We start from the raw sequence: 19,706 nt of genomic DNA, 5'->3' as shown, positions 1-19,706 counted from the left end.
TACCATGCTTGGCTGGCCAAGGTGGCAGAGTAAAATAAGGGAAGCAGCACGCAGGTGGGATGGTGGGTGGAGAGCTGGGAGATGAGGGATCCCTTCTGTCCAGATGGGGTTCTGGGAAGCTTTCTCTTGGACGTCTGGGACGTGCAGTCAGGCTTTAGAGGGACTAGTGGTACTAGAAGTAACTAGTAATTTGTAAGGAGAGCCAGAAGCAACTAGTGATTTGGATGGTACCTAGTCCCCTCTGCAGTGGTGAAGGAATAAATTGTAACTAATTTTATTCTTCCTCAAGAAAGGAGGACATAGTTCCTTATGAATCTCAGTATGAGGGCTTCCCAGCCAGTGCTAGTGGTAAAAAACCCTCCTGCCATTGCAGGAGACTCAAGAGACGCGGTTTGATCCTCCAATCCTTGAGTCGGGAAGACCCCTTGGAGAAGGAATGGAACCCACTCCAGTATTCTTGCCTGGGAAATCCCATGGACAGAGGAGCCTGGTAGACTACAGTCCATGGGGTTGCAATGAGTCGGACAGGACTGAGCACAGCACAGTATATGAGGCTGCTTACTTAACTTACACCAACTTCTGAAGAGGGAAAGCTGGGGTATTTCTGCTGCATGTGAAGCTTGGGAAAGACACAGAATTCTAAAAAGAGGGAGCAATGAAGCTTAGGTAGTGCACCATCAGTTGACTAAGAAGGTGTGAGCCCAGCACATTCGCAGGCTACGCAGGCTCACTCATCTACACACAACACAGAAGCTACAGAAGGCTGGGAAGCCATCTGGCGGGGGGCAGGGATGCGAAGACCCGAGTCCTCCTCGTGTTCTTGGGGCTGGGCACACAATGGCACAGTCAAACTCTGCAGTTCATGGGCTACATTTATATATAGAAGCAGTAAAATTTAGAACCTAAGAGTGAATATAAATGTCCAAGAATTGCCAAGAAATAGTTTTCAAAAAAGAATTATAAGGCCCTGTTCTACCTCATGCTAAAGCCAATAATAAACATAGTATATGTTTATATGTAAAAACTTAGACTTTATTCTTTTAATTCAGCCCATCCTGTTTTTACTATGTCACTCCCTCTTTAAATGTCTTTAAGGACTGAGTGTGGCCTGCTGAATGAAGCGAATTCCTTAGTTGGCATCCAAGTATCTTCATAAACTGGCTCCACATTGCCCATCCAGGGTTTTCATCTTCTAGTTTTCCATGGAAGCATCAGGCTGGGGAATTTATCCTTTTTCTCATCTCTACCTCCATGGATTCAGATTATTCTACCCTTCCACCTACAGGGCTAGACTTTCTCCTTAACCTCCCAGTTGAAATTCAAGTCTCACCTTCTGTAGAGGTTCATTCCTTCTTATCCCACAGTGACCATGCCCTTCTCTGGATTTGCATAGATCACTGTAATATTTATAGCCACTTTATACTCTGAGGTTTTCAAATATACCCCTTAGAGCAGGAATTAGGTTCCTGAACCATGTAAGCAGATTGGCTTGAATGTGTTTATGTGTGATTTGGGGAAGGAGGTCCAAAGCTTTCTCCTGATTCCTCTGTAGTTTAACATGGGTTCTTAACTGGACACAATCCCCAAATGACCCGCATATGCACTCGTGTTTGAGAAGAACTTCCCTAGAGGCTGTTTGCCACTAGGGTCCGGGTACCTGTGAATACCTAAGCTTTCCATGGAATGGCAGAGCTTCCCATTACACGGCTAAGTAAGTCAAATGGCATTTTATATATTTGTCTTTTTTAAGTGTATAAAAGCAAGGAAGATTAGTAGTCAATATCACTATATTGAAAAAGAGAGCAAAGTTTAAAGAAATACAAACTCTGGGTGCAACATTTCCCTTCTCTTGCTAAAACTTAATTATTCTCAATTATTGTATAGTTCACTTTGGTTTTCTAGGCTTGAACAGACCTATTACTTTGAACTTCTTAATAGGAGGATGAAACTTCTATCATCTCTTCCTATGTGATTTTCAGAAATTTCACCGTAAGTTAAAAATCATAGGGCCTTTCCTTTATTTCTGCTTGAGCTATTTTGGTGAAACAATCTTATCTATAACTGTTTCCTGTTAATCTCAGAAACTGCCTTTGTTATCTTTCATGCAGCAACACAACCTTCATGAGAAAGCATGATTCCCACGTATTTTCCTTGTCATGGTGAGAAGCAAAAGAAACATCATGGTGACTATCTCCTTTTGAAATAGAAAAACTTTCCCTTATGTGAACTGTCTTTTCCACCATGGCTCCTGGAGAGTTCTACTAATAATATGCCCTCATTATTTATGTTTGTCCAAGAAACAGTTCTCATTAGCAGCACTGAAAATTTAAATAATGCATTTCAACAGAAACAAGTCATTTCAAAAGAGAATTTCTTTTTTCCTAGTATATAACATTTAAAATAAAGTAGAAAACCATTCAGTACTGGGCTTCCCTGGTGGGCAAGTGGTAAAGAATCCGCTGGCCAGTGCAGGAGACATGGGTTTGATCCCTGGTTTGGGAAGATCCCACATGCCTCAGAGCAACTGAACCCCTGCACCACAACTGCTGAGCCTGTGCTCTAGAGGCTGGGAGCCGCAGCTGCTGAACGCACGTGGTGCAACTCCTGAAGCCCGGGTGCCTAGGCCCGTGCTCCGCAATGAAAGAAACCACGGCAATAAGAAGCCAGGGCACCACAACGAGAGAGGAGCCCCTGCTCACCACAACTAGAGAAAACGCTCGCGTAGCAACAGAGACCCAGCACAGCCACAGATAAACACGTAAATAAAAATTACTTACAAACCATTTAGTACAAGTTTTTAAAAGAAAGGTATCAAGTGTTTCCTCTTTAACACATGCAGTTGATATAGTCTATGACTATATATTTCCATGTTTTCCATAGTTGCTTTATGAAAGAAGATTGTTTAAAAGTAAGATTACAAGATTAATCCACCTTGGATTTTGTATGTTACAGTGATCTTAAAAGCACTGTATTTGGTAAATAGAACCAGCCCTAAGAGAAGATGATGTGTTGAAACTTTAATTTCAAATTAAATTAACCTGAAACTTTAATTTCAAATATCTGTTCCTCTAGCCTATGGTCCCTAAGTGAGGTCTGCACTCCGAAGTAATTTCTCTTTGAAAAAAAAATGTTTCTGTTATTAAAGTTTACTGCTTTCTTCCTAAAGTTTACTCAATATAGTATATCAAAGTGCTGTTTTGTTGTTGCTGGTGGCAGTGAAAGAGACATAACCTGTTTTGTCTTTAAAATTGTTTAATGTGGATTTCAAAGATCCAGGCAATAACAGAGAAAAAAGAAATTAAAAATAGGCCAGAAAGACAAATCAAAGGGAAACTAAGGATAGGAATGTAAAACATAATCAGAAGTGAAGTTACTAGACAAAATGCATGCCACAGCATCATCAGTGCATTGTATGGATAGCCAAAAATTTGCCTGCAGGCTTCCTAATAACTTCTACAAAGATAATATAAAAGATATATTAGATGATTTACAGTGTTCAAAAGATTTTTAAAAAAGCAGGGGCAAAGGAAACCCACAGAGACATAGCTATGCTATCTCTGAATCTATGGAGAAGCATCTTGTGTGTTTTTCATGGAAAAGTTTCTCAAGCCAGTGATTCTCAGAGTTGGACCCCATACCAACTACATCAACATCACCTGGCAACCTGTTAGGAAGTTGTGAGATAGGAACACCCTAAAGCAAGTGCTGCCTGTCCAGCATGGCCTTTCCAGCCCAGTGAACTGTCGCCTTCAATCTCGGCTCCGACAGAACCACCATCCGTGTGTACACTGCCTCTCTGACTCATACCCTCGGTTGGACCTTAATGGCCTCCTGCCCACCTCAACCTCAACATGCTGAGCTGTGGGTTTTGCTTGAGTCCTTGCTGCCCCTCTCAGCCGCAGCCTCACCTGAGATGTGCTTCTTCCATGCTCCACGGTGCCTGGTAGCGTACAGGGCACTTGGCAGGGACTCTACAATTGTGTGATGGGGTGGGGGGTATACTCTGTACTCACTGGTAGTTTATCTAAGTCTCTAAGTCCACATGAAGAGTATTAAAAGAGGGGTAGGAAATTGAACAGTATTACTAAAGAGATTTATAGATGATAACCTCAGCCATTGTTTAGGAAGTAATACAGAGTCTAATGAATAATACAGACTTACTCAACATTGCTTCCATTTACAAAAAGACACTTCAAATGTTAGCTTCCTATAGGTTAAATACTAACGACTTTAACCAACAGCCCTTCTATATTAGCTTCAGAACAATCTAGGCATCTTAGAAAACAAAAACTTCACCAACACCTTTAACTTTTCTGCTATTAGTCTCAGCATGCTGCAGTTTTTCTGAAGGTTTGAATTTAGTGAGCAGACTCAGATGTTAATTTCACAAACAGAAACTTATAAAAGATGGTCAGAAATTCCCAACTGTTGATGGGAATGGTGCAAAGGAAAAAAAAATGCAATTTTATGCACAAATATGATTTCAACATGGTTTGAAAAGATAACCGTTTGCATTCCAGGCTGGGAGGAAAGATCTAAAATTCCAGGTGAGGGCTCTCTTCTGCCTGCCTGAAACATCATCATTAGAGTTTCATTAACATAAATCAGAGAATTATTCCCTATTAAAATGAAAATACCTTGGAGGCAATGGGGTGGAAGGAAAGGCTCATAAAGCAGGACAGAAAATGAGAATAATTCCCTAAGAAATGTGACAACAACTTGACAACCAGGGAGAAAAGAATGAAGGAGAAAGAAGGTGAAAGAACTTTTGTAAAAAAGAGTTGAAGCTGTCTAGGACATCAGCTCTTGATTATGGATCTGGGTTTGGGAATTGGTAATCCCAGAGCAGGGCATAGCAACCCACTCCCGTATTCTTGACTGGAGAATCTCCATGGACAGAGGGGCCTGGTGGGCTGCAGTCCATGGGGTCACAAAGAGTCGGACACGACTGAGTGACTAAGCAAACAAGGACCAGGTGAGTGGACGAACACACAGCTAACGACTAAGGATCATCACATTGTTTTGTTTCTGCAGTTTGAAATTACAGGTTTATCAAAGGATTTCCACTAGTAAGAATCACAGGAATAAATGAACTCTAATAGTGAACTATGATGCTACACCTAAAGCAGAGGGGACAGCAAGGAGATGGAGCCTGGAGACCTGGGAAATGGTAGAGAAGGACAATGCAGGGGATCAAAGGGAACTGGAACCTCAACCTCCCCTTTTCATGGTTCTGGTATAAGTCCCACCTGATCTTACCCTCGTGTGCTGGGATAATGGGTCCCAATGCCCTGTTACAAAGTTCCACACCTCTCCATGGGAGCAGAACCAGGGAGGGGCAAAACCTGACGGCTGGGATTAGAACTCTTGCTGATGAAAACAGTGGGGCCCCACTGGGAGGGAGCGTTTGGGGCTGCCGACCAGGACATGGCTTTGCTTGGGTTTTCCATTCATGCCACTGGCCTGATTCCACTTTCTCTCCCCTTGTTCTACATCTGAAGTCCCATCATTGTGGCCTGTTAATTGGGGTTGGGAGTGCAACCTGTCATTGCGAACATATGTGGTTGGCCAGGCAATATCCTTTTCCAAGAACTGGTCAGAGAAATATTTCAATATTCATGCACATGCAAAAACAATGAAAATCCTGTGAACCAAAAACATAACAGAGTCCCTCTGTCATCTCTGAAATTAAGCATCTCTGCTTTGCCGGAGCATATAGTTGAATGTCTTCCTGGAGAAAAATAGACTCAACTTTCCACATGTTTTTCATGGTTTCTCTGTGCAGCAAGATAAATAAGACTTTATGCTCTTTTACTTATAGATCCAGTAATATTTATATTGGTTTTTGCTATAAAAGTACAGGAAGCATTATAAAAAAGTTTCTACTCTTGAGGCGGAAGAAAGCAATCACCTGCAATGAAGAAACAATCTATCAAGTAAGGCATGCAGGGTGGGGGACGGATTCCCCAGGCACAATCCACTGTCTAGAATCGTGCCTGCATTTATTCTCAGATGGGCACAGGTACGCCCCAAAACACATTCACATGTCCATCAATGCACACAGTGTCACACACACACGCACATAATATTTCATTTGCTCTGACTTCTATCAGTATTTTATGAGTCCTTTCTGTCTTGTCTTTCTTCAGACTGTCCTTCCACACTGATGAACATTTTAATTTTGCCTTGACTGTGTTGGTGATGGTATATGTTGGTATTTATTTAAGTTGAATGTCCTGAGAAGGCAAACATATTTTGGAAACAAAATTATGTTTGGAAACATATAAGTGTCAGTGAAAATACACATAAACTTAACAACATGTAGAATTTTCATTTAAATAGGAACTCAAACACATTTAGATGGGTTGGCTCTTTTGTTAGTATCTAGTAAGATATGCATTAGAAGAATGTTTTTTCCCGCCATGGTGCATTTATTGAGATGTACTATGTACCAAGCATCATGAAAAGTGCTTTATATTATCTTATTTAATACTCCAACAACCCAGGGGGTAATATTCTACCATTAGTCCCAATTTAGCCCTCCTAGCACAGATGAGGAAACTGATGAGGTTAAGGATATGAGTAAGAATAAAAGCCTAAGTTCCCATAACTAGAAAGCTGCTGAATCTTCCCCCAGCCCTTAGGTCTGCAGCCACTCCCTTATGCTGTCTTCACAATCATTTGAATGCTCTCTCAGCGTAGATTCACTGTGGCGTTGCCATGGCATTATTGATTCCAGACGGTCTGGTCCAGGCAGTACTTATTTATTTATTTATCTTTGTAAGTCTGTCTCTCATCATTTATAAGTTCCATAAGGAAAGGATTAAGTTCTCAAATGTCAGCAATTATTACAGCCTAGTATTTCTTTCATGACTGGTACATCACAAATGTGGGTTCGTGGTATGCTAAGTGCATCATGTCTGGAGCCAGACAGATGTGCCTTAGACTCTGAGTTGATACCACTTGCTAGAGCTGTAGCCCTGGGCATCTATTTTCTCTCCTGAAAAAGGAATATAACAATAACTATATTACATAGTCATTAAAAAATTGAGATAAAATACTTCTGCCAGGTTCATAGGAGGCCTTCAAAATATATCAGTGTATTCACATGCTAGGGCTGCCACAACCAAAAAGGAGTACGTCAAGGCTGTATATTGTCACCCTGCTTATTTAACTTATATGCAGAGTACATCATGAGAAACGCTGGGCTGGAAGAAGCACAAGCTGGAATCAAGATTGCTGGGAGAAATATCAATAACCTCAGATATGCAGATGACACCACCCTTATGGCAGAAAGTGAAGAACTAAAGAGCCTCTTGATGAAAGTGAAAGAGGAGAGTGAAAAAGTTGCCTAAAGCTCAACATTCAGAAAACAAAGATCATAGCATCCGGTCCCATCACTTCATGGGAAATAGATGGGTAAACAGTGGAAACAGTGTCAGACTGTATTTTTGGGGGCTCCAAAATCACTGCAGATGGTGACTGTAGCCATGAAATTAAAAGATGCTTACTCCTTGGCAGGAAAGTTATGACCAACCTAGATAGCATATTGAAAAGCAGAGACATTACTTTGCCAACAAAGATCCATCTAGTCAAGCCTATGGTTTTTCCAGTGGTCATGTATGGATGTGAGATTTGGACTATAAAGAAAGCTGAGCACCAAAGAATTAATGCTTTTGAGCTGTGGCGTTGGGGAAGACTCTTGAGGGTCCCTTGGACTGCAAGGAGATCCAACCAGTCCATCCTAGAGGAATCAGTCCTGGGTGTTCATTGGAAGGACTGATGTTGAAGCTGAAATTCCAATACTTTGGCCACCTGATGTGAAGAGCTGACTCATTGGAAAAGACCCTGATGCTGGGAAAGATTGAGGGCAGGAGGAGAAGGGGACGACAGAGGATGAGATGGTTGGATGGCATCACTGACTTGATGGACATGAGCTTGGGTAAACTCTGGGAGTCGGTGATGGACAGTGAGGCCTGGCGTGCTGTGGTTCATGGGGTCGCAAAGAGTCAGACATGACTGAGCGACTGAACTGTGGGTGGTTAAACAATGCAGATTCCTTTTCTCTCAGTTCTGGAGGCTGAAAGTCCAAGATCAAGGTGTTGGCAAGTGTGGTTTCTCCTGTACCTTTTTCTTTGGCTGGCAGATGGCTCCCGACTTGCTTTGTCCTCACATGGTCTTTCTTCTGTGTGTGTGTGTGTGTGTGTGTGTGTGTGTGTGTGTGTGTGCATCCCTGGTGCCTCTTCCTCTTCTTATAAGGACACCAGTCATTTTGGATTAGCACCCCCCATCCATGATCTCCTTTAGACTTAATTTCTTCTTTAAGGACCCTATCTTTAAATACTAGGGGTTGGGTTTCAACATATGAATTTAGGAGGGGAAGGAAATTCAGTTTCATCCATAACAGATAATTACCATTATCGCAGATGAACTGAATACTAAATCTCCAGGATTCAAGATAAATATTCATGCCAGATCCATGGTGGCCCTCTTCCAAGGTATCCTAATGACATTTCTCGTCTTGTCTTTCCCTGGTTCTTTAGAGAAGGCAATCGAGAAAGGCTTCCACTCCGTAGCAAACTGTGCTGTATCCACTCTTGCAAAAAAATGTATTCTGGGCTGGGATATCCAAAATACATTGGAGAAAAACATGACTCATCAAGTTCAAGTTCATAGTCTCAAAAGATAAAGATCAAGGGGACTGTAACCTTGTCGAATCTGAAATCAGGCTGCCCATCCTCCCAGGGCTGTGATCCTCTTGTGGAGAGCTGTTATGCTTCCGCCTAATATCTTGTTGACCAAGCCCTTACCATCGCTGTGCTCCTACTGTGGTACTTCCCTTTTTTAGAAAATGACTGCATGACCATGCTGCTGAGATAATGCCCAGGAAAGATTCCTTCTCCCAGGAGAGCCTTGGTGTGACATCCTCAATTTGTCTCACCCTGCCAGGCTCAACAGCCTCCATCTGCAAGGCTCTGGTCTTATCTGTCTCCCTTCATAAAGCCCACCCCGAAGCCTCTAACCACCAGAACATCTCTCAAGTCAAGTCCCCTGGTATATTTTGTCCTTTATTCTTCTATAGCATTTACTGTCATCTCTTAAAATTATTGTGCAGTCATTCTTTTGCTCATTCATTCAACAAAATACTTAGTGAGGGGTTCCTGTATACCAGGTACTTGCAGAGCGATGTGTGTTCATTCATCCTACTAGACAGGGACCCCCTGGAGGGCAGGACAGAACAGATCTGTGTCATGTTCATTTCCGTACCATCCAGATGGCTTTCCCTAAGAGTTAGCCTAATTTTATTGACAGATGTAAAAGGATAATTTCTCTGAGAACAATTTCCTCTGAAGGAAGAGGTGGTTAGGAAAGTACAGAAGGTGGTATCTTGGGTTTTGAGGAAAAGCTCCATTTCCAATGGGCAAGAGCGGTAACAGAGGTTTCAACTCTATTTCTACTCGAAAAGAGGGGACCCTGGCTCGGAGGGGATGCGGTCGAGCCAGCATGAGGCGCATGCTAGGGACCAGCCTCATCATCAACCTCGTCCACAGGCACCAGGCAGCTCTGTAGCAGCTGCTCCTCCCTCTGCTGCTACTCCAATTTGTGTGTAATGTATTTCTGAGTTTGTGCTGCTACTACATAAACAGCAAAGTGATTTAATGATGTGAAAAGTTGCTTGAAAAAGCCATTTATACTGGTTTTTCATTGGTTCTCTTTGGGACAAGGAGAGGGACTGAAGAGTCAAAGCCTGATAGGGACGTTCACTACAGACACGGTAAGTAGAACTGAAGATTTAAACAATGGTACTTTACTGCCTTCCTGATTTTCTGTTAAACTCTCATAATCTCTGACCATTAGCATCACATACTGTTTGTTAGCCCCACCCATGAGTCAAATGTGCAAGTGCTGCTCTCTGGGTTTCCTCTGTGAAGGAGCAGAGATAAGAACAGGACGTGTGCAGAGAGAGGGCTTAGAGCTGATGAGGTGAGGGGAAGGGTGGTGAGTGAGGAGGAAAAGACACTGGCTCATCAAGCACTCAGTGGGCACCTACTGTATGCTTTGAACTGTGCAAGCATCCGATAAGAGAGTACAGTATAGAAATGCCTCTAAAATCAACCTCATCTGATTCAGGACGGCCAAGAAGCAGTGGTATACTCAGAGCCTTTGAAGAGAAATAGAAAGGGAATTAGCATTTTCTGATTGGCTACCTGGGTCAGGAAGATCCCCTGGAGGAGAGAATAGCAACCCGCTCTAGTATTCTTGCCTGGAAAATTCCATGGCAGAGGAGCCTGGCTGGCTACAGTACATGGGGCCACAAAGAGTCGGACATGACTGAGTGCATGTACACACACACACACACACACACACCACCTGCAATGAATTTCTCATTGAATATCACACCCCTATGAGGCTCACAGAGGCTAACCAACTTGTTGATAAGAAGCTTGAATAAGTTACAAAGATGTGAAAAATCCAAAGGGAAAGGGGAGAGGGGTGGCAGAATAAGAATTTGGACAGTTATATAATTCTCACAGTCAAAAATCAGGACGAGATCATGGAACAGGCCCAAGCATGAAATTCAAGTTGGAAATGAGAGGACGTGTGAGCAGGAGAGCCTACAATCTACATCAGCCTTGGCTGGGTGAGATAGCGCATGTTTTTAGGCATCTGGATCACTTCCCTGGCGTCCAGACCACCTTGGGGCTTTCTTTCCTTCCTCTCCTCCTCTGCCCCTGTCCAGCAGTGAAGGGAAGAGCTGGGCTGGAGACTTCAACATTCCTAAGACCAAAGGGAGACACCAGCTTAGAAAACAGAGGAGAGGGGGATCTTGAAGGGCTAGAAAGAGCAAAACCTGAGATACTGGGGGAGGGGAAGAAAAGAGTGTGTGGGAGAGCTCCAAGTGGGAGGCAAGAGAAGAGCTATGACCTGGTGTCTTAGTGGGATGTCCCTAAGGTCTGACAGTGATGCTGTGTGCTGTGGGGCAGTGGTGACGGGCTGGGCTGCTCTGAATGCTCCATGCTCTTTGTATCTGTGTAACAATGTTAGAATGTTCAGCATGAACCCAAAGTATGTTCAAACCTTCTTTGAATTCCTTTTTCTACATTCACGCTGTGGAAGGCAAGAAGAGAAAGAACATCTCCCCTCTTCCTGAACCACAGAGGACCTGAGATACACCAGTTGGGAGGAACAATAGGCCACTCGTCCCCATATTCAGTCACTGCCTATCAGGTAATTTTCCTTATTGGGCCTCTTAATTGGGATAACTTCTGAAAGGGATGTTTTCCTGCCCAGTAAGTACGGTAAATGACACTGTTGTCCCTAATTATTTGCTCCCTCCATGTCCATGTGAAAAGATTCAATGTGCCCTTGTACCACCAATGACCTAGCTCCACTCATGGAATGGAGCTACTTCTCTGCACATTGACTTCAGGCTTGGCCATGACCAGCTTTGGTCCAAGGAAGGTGAGTGGTGGTGACTGTACCATCCCACCCTACACACACACACGCAGCAAATCTGTAAGGCCGTGGTGTGGTTTTGACAGCTCTTCTGCTTGAATCCTAGAATGAAGAAGATGTGTGGGAGGAGCCACAGAGCTACAGCTGACCCACAGCTGATGCATAATGAGAGCTAGAGCAAACCTTTGTTGGGGTTCTTTCCTCCATATAACCTAAGGAAAGTTGCTATAATGACCCCTTCCTCTGTACCCTCTCCTCGTTTAATATTGCCCTGGCTTTACAGATTTGGTGTCCATAGTAAAGGATGATTATTTCCATTCAGGAATATTTTTCATTCTTATCCCAACTATAGCAGATTTTGAATGTCGTAGAAAAATCATGGTCTAAGGAGAGAAAGGAAAACTGGCTATTGAGAAAGAAAGAGTCTAAGTGTATGTCAGGTCTTTGGGTGAGTTAGCAACCTTGAGTGTAAAAGCACAAGGGTCAGAGCTCCCACCAGGGCACCTTCAGCTCCTAGCACATCTAGAACGGGTTCTTAGCTCCCTTAGGTGATAGCATCAGCTTAAATCAGTGGTTTCAATACTCAATTCTGCTCTTGATTCACCTGAGTAGATTACAAATACAGATTCCAGGGTGTGCCTTGAGATTCTGATTCAGTAAGTCTAGGATGGGGGGCCTAGAATCCTTATTTTCTAGCTGATGAGACATTGGGTTGGGAAGTTACCACCAGCCCCACTCCACTGGCAGGCATGTAGGCCCTTGAGGGTGCTAGGAAAACCCAGACTCTGCCTGGATTCTGATAAGATTGGCTTGGAGGCTGGCTTCTCTGGGCCAGATGAAAGTCTGGGCCCAGTGCTGGAGAGCTCCTCAAATTTAAGGAGCACCTAGCCCCCTGTGGCTCTTTGTGGAGAAGGCGAATGTAGCAATGACATGAGTATATCTTTCCTCCCACCTCCTCCTCACCCTCTCCCCAGGCTTATCAGGTGGACTCAGTTCTCCTCCACTGCTGAGAAGCAGGAATGGCATCAGCCTTAGCAGTCAGTCAAGGGACTCAGGAAGCCAAGAGATCTTCTGCTGAAGTCCCCAGAGAGGTTAACAACTTGCCGATCAGCTCACTGCTCACCCAGGGGGTCTCTGCATCTTCCCATGCTCTTTGGACTGACACTACTGAAGTCTCCCAGGAGTTGGACCTAAGCCCCAGTGAACAAAAGAAAAGAGCAACTCTAGGAAGGGACCCAGGAGCCAGAGAGAAACAGAGCCGCTGGAGGAGACAGAAGACACTTTGCACATCACCATCATCGCTTGGGGGTTTCTCAGGTGATGCTCAGTGGTAAAGAATCCTCCTGCCAATGCAGGAGCCATAGGAGACGTGGGTTCCATCCCTGTGTCAGGAAGATCCCCTGGAAGAGGGCACGGCAACCCACTCCAGTATCTTTGCCTGGAGAATTCCATGGGCAGAGGAGCTCAGTGGGCTACAGTCCTTATGATCACATAGAGTCAGATACAGCTGAAGCCACTTAGCATGCACGCATGCACACACATCATCACCAACATTTAAGGATTATCACCATGATCACCATCACACTGAAGGATTAACAGCAGAGAAACGGGACCAAAAATGAAGTTTTAGAAACAAAATTCAGTAGATAAAGAAGATGGTTCCTGTTACAAGTAGTGAGTTGGAAGATCAAGTAGAAGAAATATATTGACACACAAAGAAAAACAAACATTTGAAAATCTAGCAGGAAAAACAAAATGCTTGGAGAACAGATCCAGGAGGAAAATGAGCAAACATCAGGAATTCCAGAAGGGGAATATGGAACCTACTGAGGACAGGAAATGATTAAATAACTGAAATAGGCCGCCTTCCTAAACTGGAGAAAGACCAGAGTCTGCAGAAATGATGCAAGCTGGATGCCCACACCCAGGCATGTTCTGATAAAATTCCTGAAATCTAAGGTTGAAGGAAAAACAAATCTACAAGCTGCCAAACAGAAACCATGAGTAACTTAAAAAGGAAAATAATCCGACTGGTATTGATTTCTCAATACAACGTTGAACACAAAAAGATAACATCTGTGCACAAGAGAGACCAAAAAATGCAAGTCTAGATTCCTACACCCAGCAAAGACGAGCTTCACCTGCCAGCAAGAGAGAAAGCTACTCATGCTAGGTAAGGATTCAGAGCCCCTAATCAAACCAGTGAGTATAGACAGAGATTTCGAGAGAGTGAGAGATGAAGAGGAGAGGGAAAAGGTGGTGAACGATGAAACTTGCAATGTAAAGAGCTCTGTCTAATTGACAGACAATAGAAGATTGACTGGGATTATCTAAGTGTCAAATATTACTGAAATAAGATAGTTACTGATGGCCTGGGGAAACCTAATAACTATCCACAAGAAAGTATGAAACTGTGACAGCAAAACTGAGGGTTGGGGGTGATGGAGATGAAGTAGGTGGGCACAGGAAAGAAGACCAGGGAAGAAAACATCCCGCAGCTGGTTGGAGGAGGGGAGCAGATATGTCTGAAAGGTTTACTTGGCTGGTGCTGGAAGATGCAGTGGGAAACGTTGACTTGTAGCTTCCATGTGATACCAAGTATTCTGGAGGTGGCATTCTCAGTAGTGGAGAAGAAGTAGCTTGAGAAGCACCAAAAAATTTTTCAGGGACCTACTTCACTGCTGCTGAAATACTACCTCATGGCCCCTCAACTGGGCCCCATTTTGACAGGTGGGCTGAGTCCACCCTGCTCTGCCCTATTCTGCACTCCACTTTGAACTCACTTGCTGCACTCTCAGCAGCTGGCTTCTGCCCTCCCTGCGCCTGAGTCACCAGGCTTCACTGCTAGATGGGTGGAGGGCAGCACAGGGAGTCTGCTAGGGAGAGTCTGGGCCAAGGCCCAGGGGGCTCCGGTCTCCAAACTCAGGGCAGAATTGTTCTAGGAGAGCGTTCCAAACAGCTCTCTTGGAACAGTTAAAATCCTTAGGGAAGCCGACATGAGTCCCTCCATCCTTCCTGTGGTTCTTCTAATTCTGCGCTCCATTTTGAATCTTTGGGTTCTGGGGTGAATTGCAGCCTACCTTTCATTGGATTGCCTGTAGCATTCTAGGACTTCAGGAGAGCCTTTGAGACCTTGTCTCAATCTTATTTCAGCATGTTAGGAACAAAGGATAGGTATGGGCCTCTGAATATCACTCAAAAGTCTGTAAGTAATAGAAGACTGGTTCCTTCTAGTCTGATGCCAGCGAGGTTGAATGACTTGCCCAAGGTGAGAGTAACTGTTGTTAGATTTAGGATCAGGCTCTCCTGATTCCCTGTCCAGCGCTTCCAGTTTGAGGCAGAATTTATAAACATTTAGGGTGCTCTGCTCCATCTCTGTCTTAGATCGGACCTACTCAGTAGCCTTCTGTAGCTTTGCCTTGACTATGAGGCAATTTAGACGATGCATTTAGCTTCATGGTCATAGCTATACTTCTATATTGGAAAAATTTCAGCATGTGGAAATATTTTTGATTCATCTAATAAAGAGTAAATAATACAGTTTATCCAAAAGAGAATATTCTTAAAAATTGTAATTACCTCTGAGAATAGTTTTCCTTTATAATAATTTGATTACATGGAAACTTTAGATTGAACCCACTTTATGGATCCATATAGGAGATCTGTACACCAACCCATCTAAGAAAGAGAGTCAATGGATTATACATTTATATTCTAAAAACAAATCAGGTCATATTTCTCATCATGCCAGTTACTCTTATAAACACACACCAGGTGAGTAAAGCCCTTTTTCTGTCTTATCTCTTCATGTCTTACTAAATGCTGAGATCATTCAGTGTGCTCAGTCCCTAGCCACAGTATATGAGCAATTCTTGGAAGAGTCATGAACTGCAAGGTGAAGGAAAAAAGCTTCTTGTTCTTATCTAGAGTGATTGGATATAAACTATAGGCATGAGACAGCAGTTATTTTTTTATTCTTTCAGAGGTCACAAAGGATAAATGATTACAATAACATTTCACCCACTGACTTTAGATTTTTACTAGTAAATCCTGTTATTGACTTTAAGAGCTGCAAATCTTCAAATCAAATATTTCTGATCAGACCATAAATCCTTAAAATTCAAATCTTTTTTCTGAATGAAAGATCTATGAAAACAGATGATGGATTTCATGGGCTGTCAAAGGAAAAATGTTGCATTTCACAGTTTGTCATTGAATATGATATAAAACACCCGAAGGTAGATTATTTATATTGATAAAACTATTCTTTGGCAACAGAAGCTGCTTTCTGGGGAATAAAAATAAAATATCGAAATAACTAGAAATTTTTTGCTTTAGAATTAGGTAGTGAAAAATAATGTGGATAAATGCCAAAGATATTTTCTTTGAGTCAAATACAGGGTACGTTATTGCAAGCACAGGCAAGAATAGACTAGTTTCTCATGAGACACAATATATGTTAGCAACCGTCTACCATTATTTTTGCTGAACACATATGAGTTCATCTTTTAACTGCTTTTTTTTCTGGTTGTTGTTACTGTTCTTTCTGACACTTCCTTTCAGAGGTCATCAAACATTAGATTCATATTTCAGTCAGATGAAGGATGTCAAAATTATTCTCCTCTTTCCGGGCAGTGACAGCGAGATTAAGAAGCTAGTTAGCTTTGTTATTTTCTATGGCTACAGACAGGGTCCTCACTTCAGCCGGCTTTCTCATCAATAAATGTACCATGAAAGGGCTCATTAAAGGCGTGTGGCCAGACATCACAGCTCCCCAAACAACTAGGAGTTAACGTGTCACAGAGATGAGTCTGGAAAGTCATCTTCCCCTGATGAAGACATCAAAGGATGCTCACTAGACAAAACCAAAGTTGGCACCTGTCTGTATAAATATATACGTATCCACTAATCTGCTACTTTCAGCCCCTAAACCATTTTGCAAGTAAGGGCCATAATCATATGATGCCAAATATTCTTTTAAAAATTAAAAAGTGCTGTAAAACTATATTTAGAGGTTAAAGTCTCAATACACTGAAAGAGTTCACATATGAAATTATAAATACATATCACTATCTCCTTTGTATTAATTGCTATATCCCTTAACCAATGGAACAAGGTATACGATACATTTAAGAGCACACCTTACTGTGAAGAACATTTACAGACAGTAGTTCCAATCCCAGTTTTGATACTGACTTAAGCAAGTCATTTTATCTCTCTAAAATATAGTGCCCCATCAGGTCAGGTCAGTTCAGTTCAGTTCACTTGCTCAGTCGTGTCCGACTCTACGACCCCATGAACCACAGCCCGCCAGGCCTCCCTGTCCATCACCAACTCCCAGAGTTCACCCAAACTCATGTCCATTGAGTCGGTGATGTCATCCAACCATCTCATCCTTATCCTCTGTCTCCTCCTGCCCTCAATCTTTCCTAGCAGCAGGGTCTTTTCAAATGAGTCAGCGGGTCAAGAAGGGCCAAATCACTAATTTCAGAGAATTATTTTGATGATTAAGTTACTATATGACATGCAAGGTGCCTGGGACATGGTAGGTGCTCAATAAATGATAGCTGTAATAATAATAATAATTGCTAAAGCTATTATTTTAAACACACACAACCTGAATAATTTCTGAGGTCCTTGGGTGCTTGTGACAGAGTATAGTCACTATTTTACTGTGACTTAGAAATTGCTGACTGTTGTATATTACTGACATTGTGAATGGAAAAATGATGAGGTCACTGGAAAGGGGAATAGGTCCCGATATTCAGAGAATGTCCTGGGCAGAAGGGAAGATGCAGATGCAGGCTCATATGGCTCCCTTCTCAGATCCTGAAAACTGGAGTCAAGGTTTCATTTACAACAGTACATAATCTCAGCAGCACATAAGAAACCTTGCCACCTCTGCCCAGTAAAACACAAATCACCGACTACCAATTTTTATTTTAGGCAGTTAGATAGTTAGTACATCGTTAATTCCTGCACATACTTGGGCTCGATATCACTGTCAATTCCGTTTTATTTCCACCTCCTTTCCAAGATCCCCAGTTGGAGGTAAAGCCCTGCTCTCTGAGCGTCTGCGGATATTCTAAGGCAAGATGAATCTTAAGAAGCTTCCATCCTTTGAGGCAATTTACAACTCAAAACAGCAACACATTTTCTCTTCAGGGTAGAAATACTGACAATAAAAATGGGAACAGCTTTGAAATATACATTGCTGTAATTAAAGTGACTTGCTCTTTGGAAATTCCTGAGACAAGTCTTTATTGCAACTACTATTTAATGATAAGCACAATAGTTAAAGGCTTTTCCTCTGAATGGTATCAATGCTAGGATCTGGATGTTCCGTGGCTTTTCAGGTTACAGAGTGTGGCCCCTGGTGGATGCCCTGACTCGTTCTTCTCAGGACTTTCTGTGCCTTTGCTTCCTTTGATGATGTGTGGACCCAGGCCAGAGGATGCTCGGGCTGGTGTTGCCTGGCACCCTGTTACAGACGCCGTTAACAGATGGCCTTGGACAGAGATGTGGTCAAAAATGGCTGGGCAAAAGTTGGTATGTCCCCTACCAGAGGACGCACCATGCCCAGGAGGGTGTGAAGTCTCAGAAAAGTCAACTATTTAACTTTATTTCGTTGAGTATTCACCAGAACACTTTTTGTAGATATGCGGCACATATTACTATCCCATGGAATGGTGTTCTGTGAGATACTAAATTGGGAACCAACCTAGATCTTTTCATTCCTAGCTCCATCATAGAATGAACTGAGAGTTTTAAAACATACCAATACTAGCCCCATTTTTTCTCCAAACCGTCTGGGGGTGATGCTTACACATTGGTATTGTTTTTAAGAGCTCTGGTGCCTAGGTGAGTTTAATGTCCACCCAGGACACTCACTCTGACCTAGGCCTGCCACTTAGGCCACCCCTGCTGCTCAATTACCTCCTTTCCAGTACACAGAGCTCCAGTAAGTGAGAGAGAAAAAGAGCCTTCCAAAGCTCTGGTGTGTCGGAGAAGGCCTTATTTGGGATACATCTGAATTATAATTGCTCCTGAAGCTTTAGCCCACGTGTTGATGATGTGCTGGCTTTTCAGGACCACTCCTAAAGGAAATCAACCCTGAATATTCATTGGAAGGAGTGATGCTGAAGCTGAAGCTCCAATACTCTGGCCACCTGATGCAAAGACCCTGATTCTGGGAAAGACTGAGGGTAGGAGGAAACGGGGGTTACAGAGGATGAGATGGTTGGATGGCATCACCGACTCAATGGACATGAGTTTGAGCAAATTCTAGGAGATGGTGAAGCACAGGGAAGCCTGGCGTGCTGAAGTCCATGGGATCAGAGTCAGACTGAGCAACTGAACAAGACACATACACTCAAATAATTAAAAGAAGATTGAAATGCTTTACAATTTTCCAAGGCTTATCATTTGTGAAACTCACACAGATTCATAGATTTTGTGTCATTTGTTAATTCATCAGTTCAGTCATCAATTTACTGTTTCAGTCACTCAAGAAATATTTATTGAGCACCTACTATGTGCCAGGCACCGTGTGAGGCACTGAAGATACAGCAACTTTCAAGTAGCTTGCTGCTGCTGCTGCTGCTAAGTCACTTCAGTCATGTCCGACTCTGTGCGACCCCATAGATGGCAGCCCACCAGGCTCCCCTGTTCCTGGGATTCTCCAGGCAAGAACACTGGAGTGGGTTGCCATTTCCTTCTCCAATGCATGAAAGTAAAAAGTGAAAGGGAAGTTGCTCAGTCGTGTCCGACTCTTAGTGACCCCATGGACTGCAGCCCACCAGGCTCCTCCGTCCATGGGACTTTCCAGGCAAGAGTACTGGAGTGGGGTGCCATTGCCTTCTCTGTCAAGTAGCTTAGAGTCCAGCTAAGGCAAATCTGTATTATCTTTATACCCATAAAAAATACACAGAAATGACACTCACGTACTAATTTATTAATATGAGTCTACAGAATTAATAGGCATGTAATAGTATTGGATCTACTATTAATACATTGCTTGTGTTAGTCGTTAAGTTGTGTCTGACTCTTTGTGACCCCATGAACTGTAGCCAGACAGGCTCTTCTGTCCATAGGATTCTCCAGGCAAGAATATGGAATGGGTTGCCATTTCCTTCTCCAGGGGATCTTCCTGACTCAGGAATTGAACCCAGTTCTCCTACATTGCAGGCAGATTCTTTAACATCTGAGCCACCAGGGAAGCCCAGTTAATACTGGGCTTGTTAATTGTA

General features: G+C 43.0%; 1 protein-coding gene across 1 annotated transcript in view; it reads right to left on the bottom strand.

The window, feature by feature from the left end:
* PDE11A (phosphodiesterase 11A) overlaps positions 1-19,706 on the bottom strand; it is a 423,445-nt gene that overhangs the window by 101,556 nt on the left and 302,183 nt on the right. The gene's annotated exons all lie outside the window — the stretch shown is intronic.

This window comes from Bos taurus, chromosome 2 (genome assembly GCF_002263795.3).
Source record: "Bos taurus isolate L1 Dominette 01449 registration number 42190680 breed Hereford chromosome 2, ARS-UCD2.0, whole genome shotgun sequence".
In the NCBI taxonomy this organism is placed as follows: domain Eukaryota; kingdom Metazoa; phylum Chordata; class Mammalia; order Artiodactyla; family Bovidae; genus Bos; species Bos taurus.
This window is presented reverse-complemented; position numbering and strand designations above follow the sequence as displayed.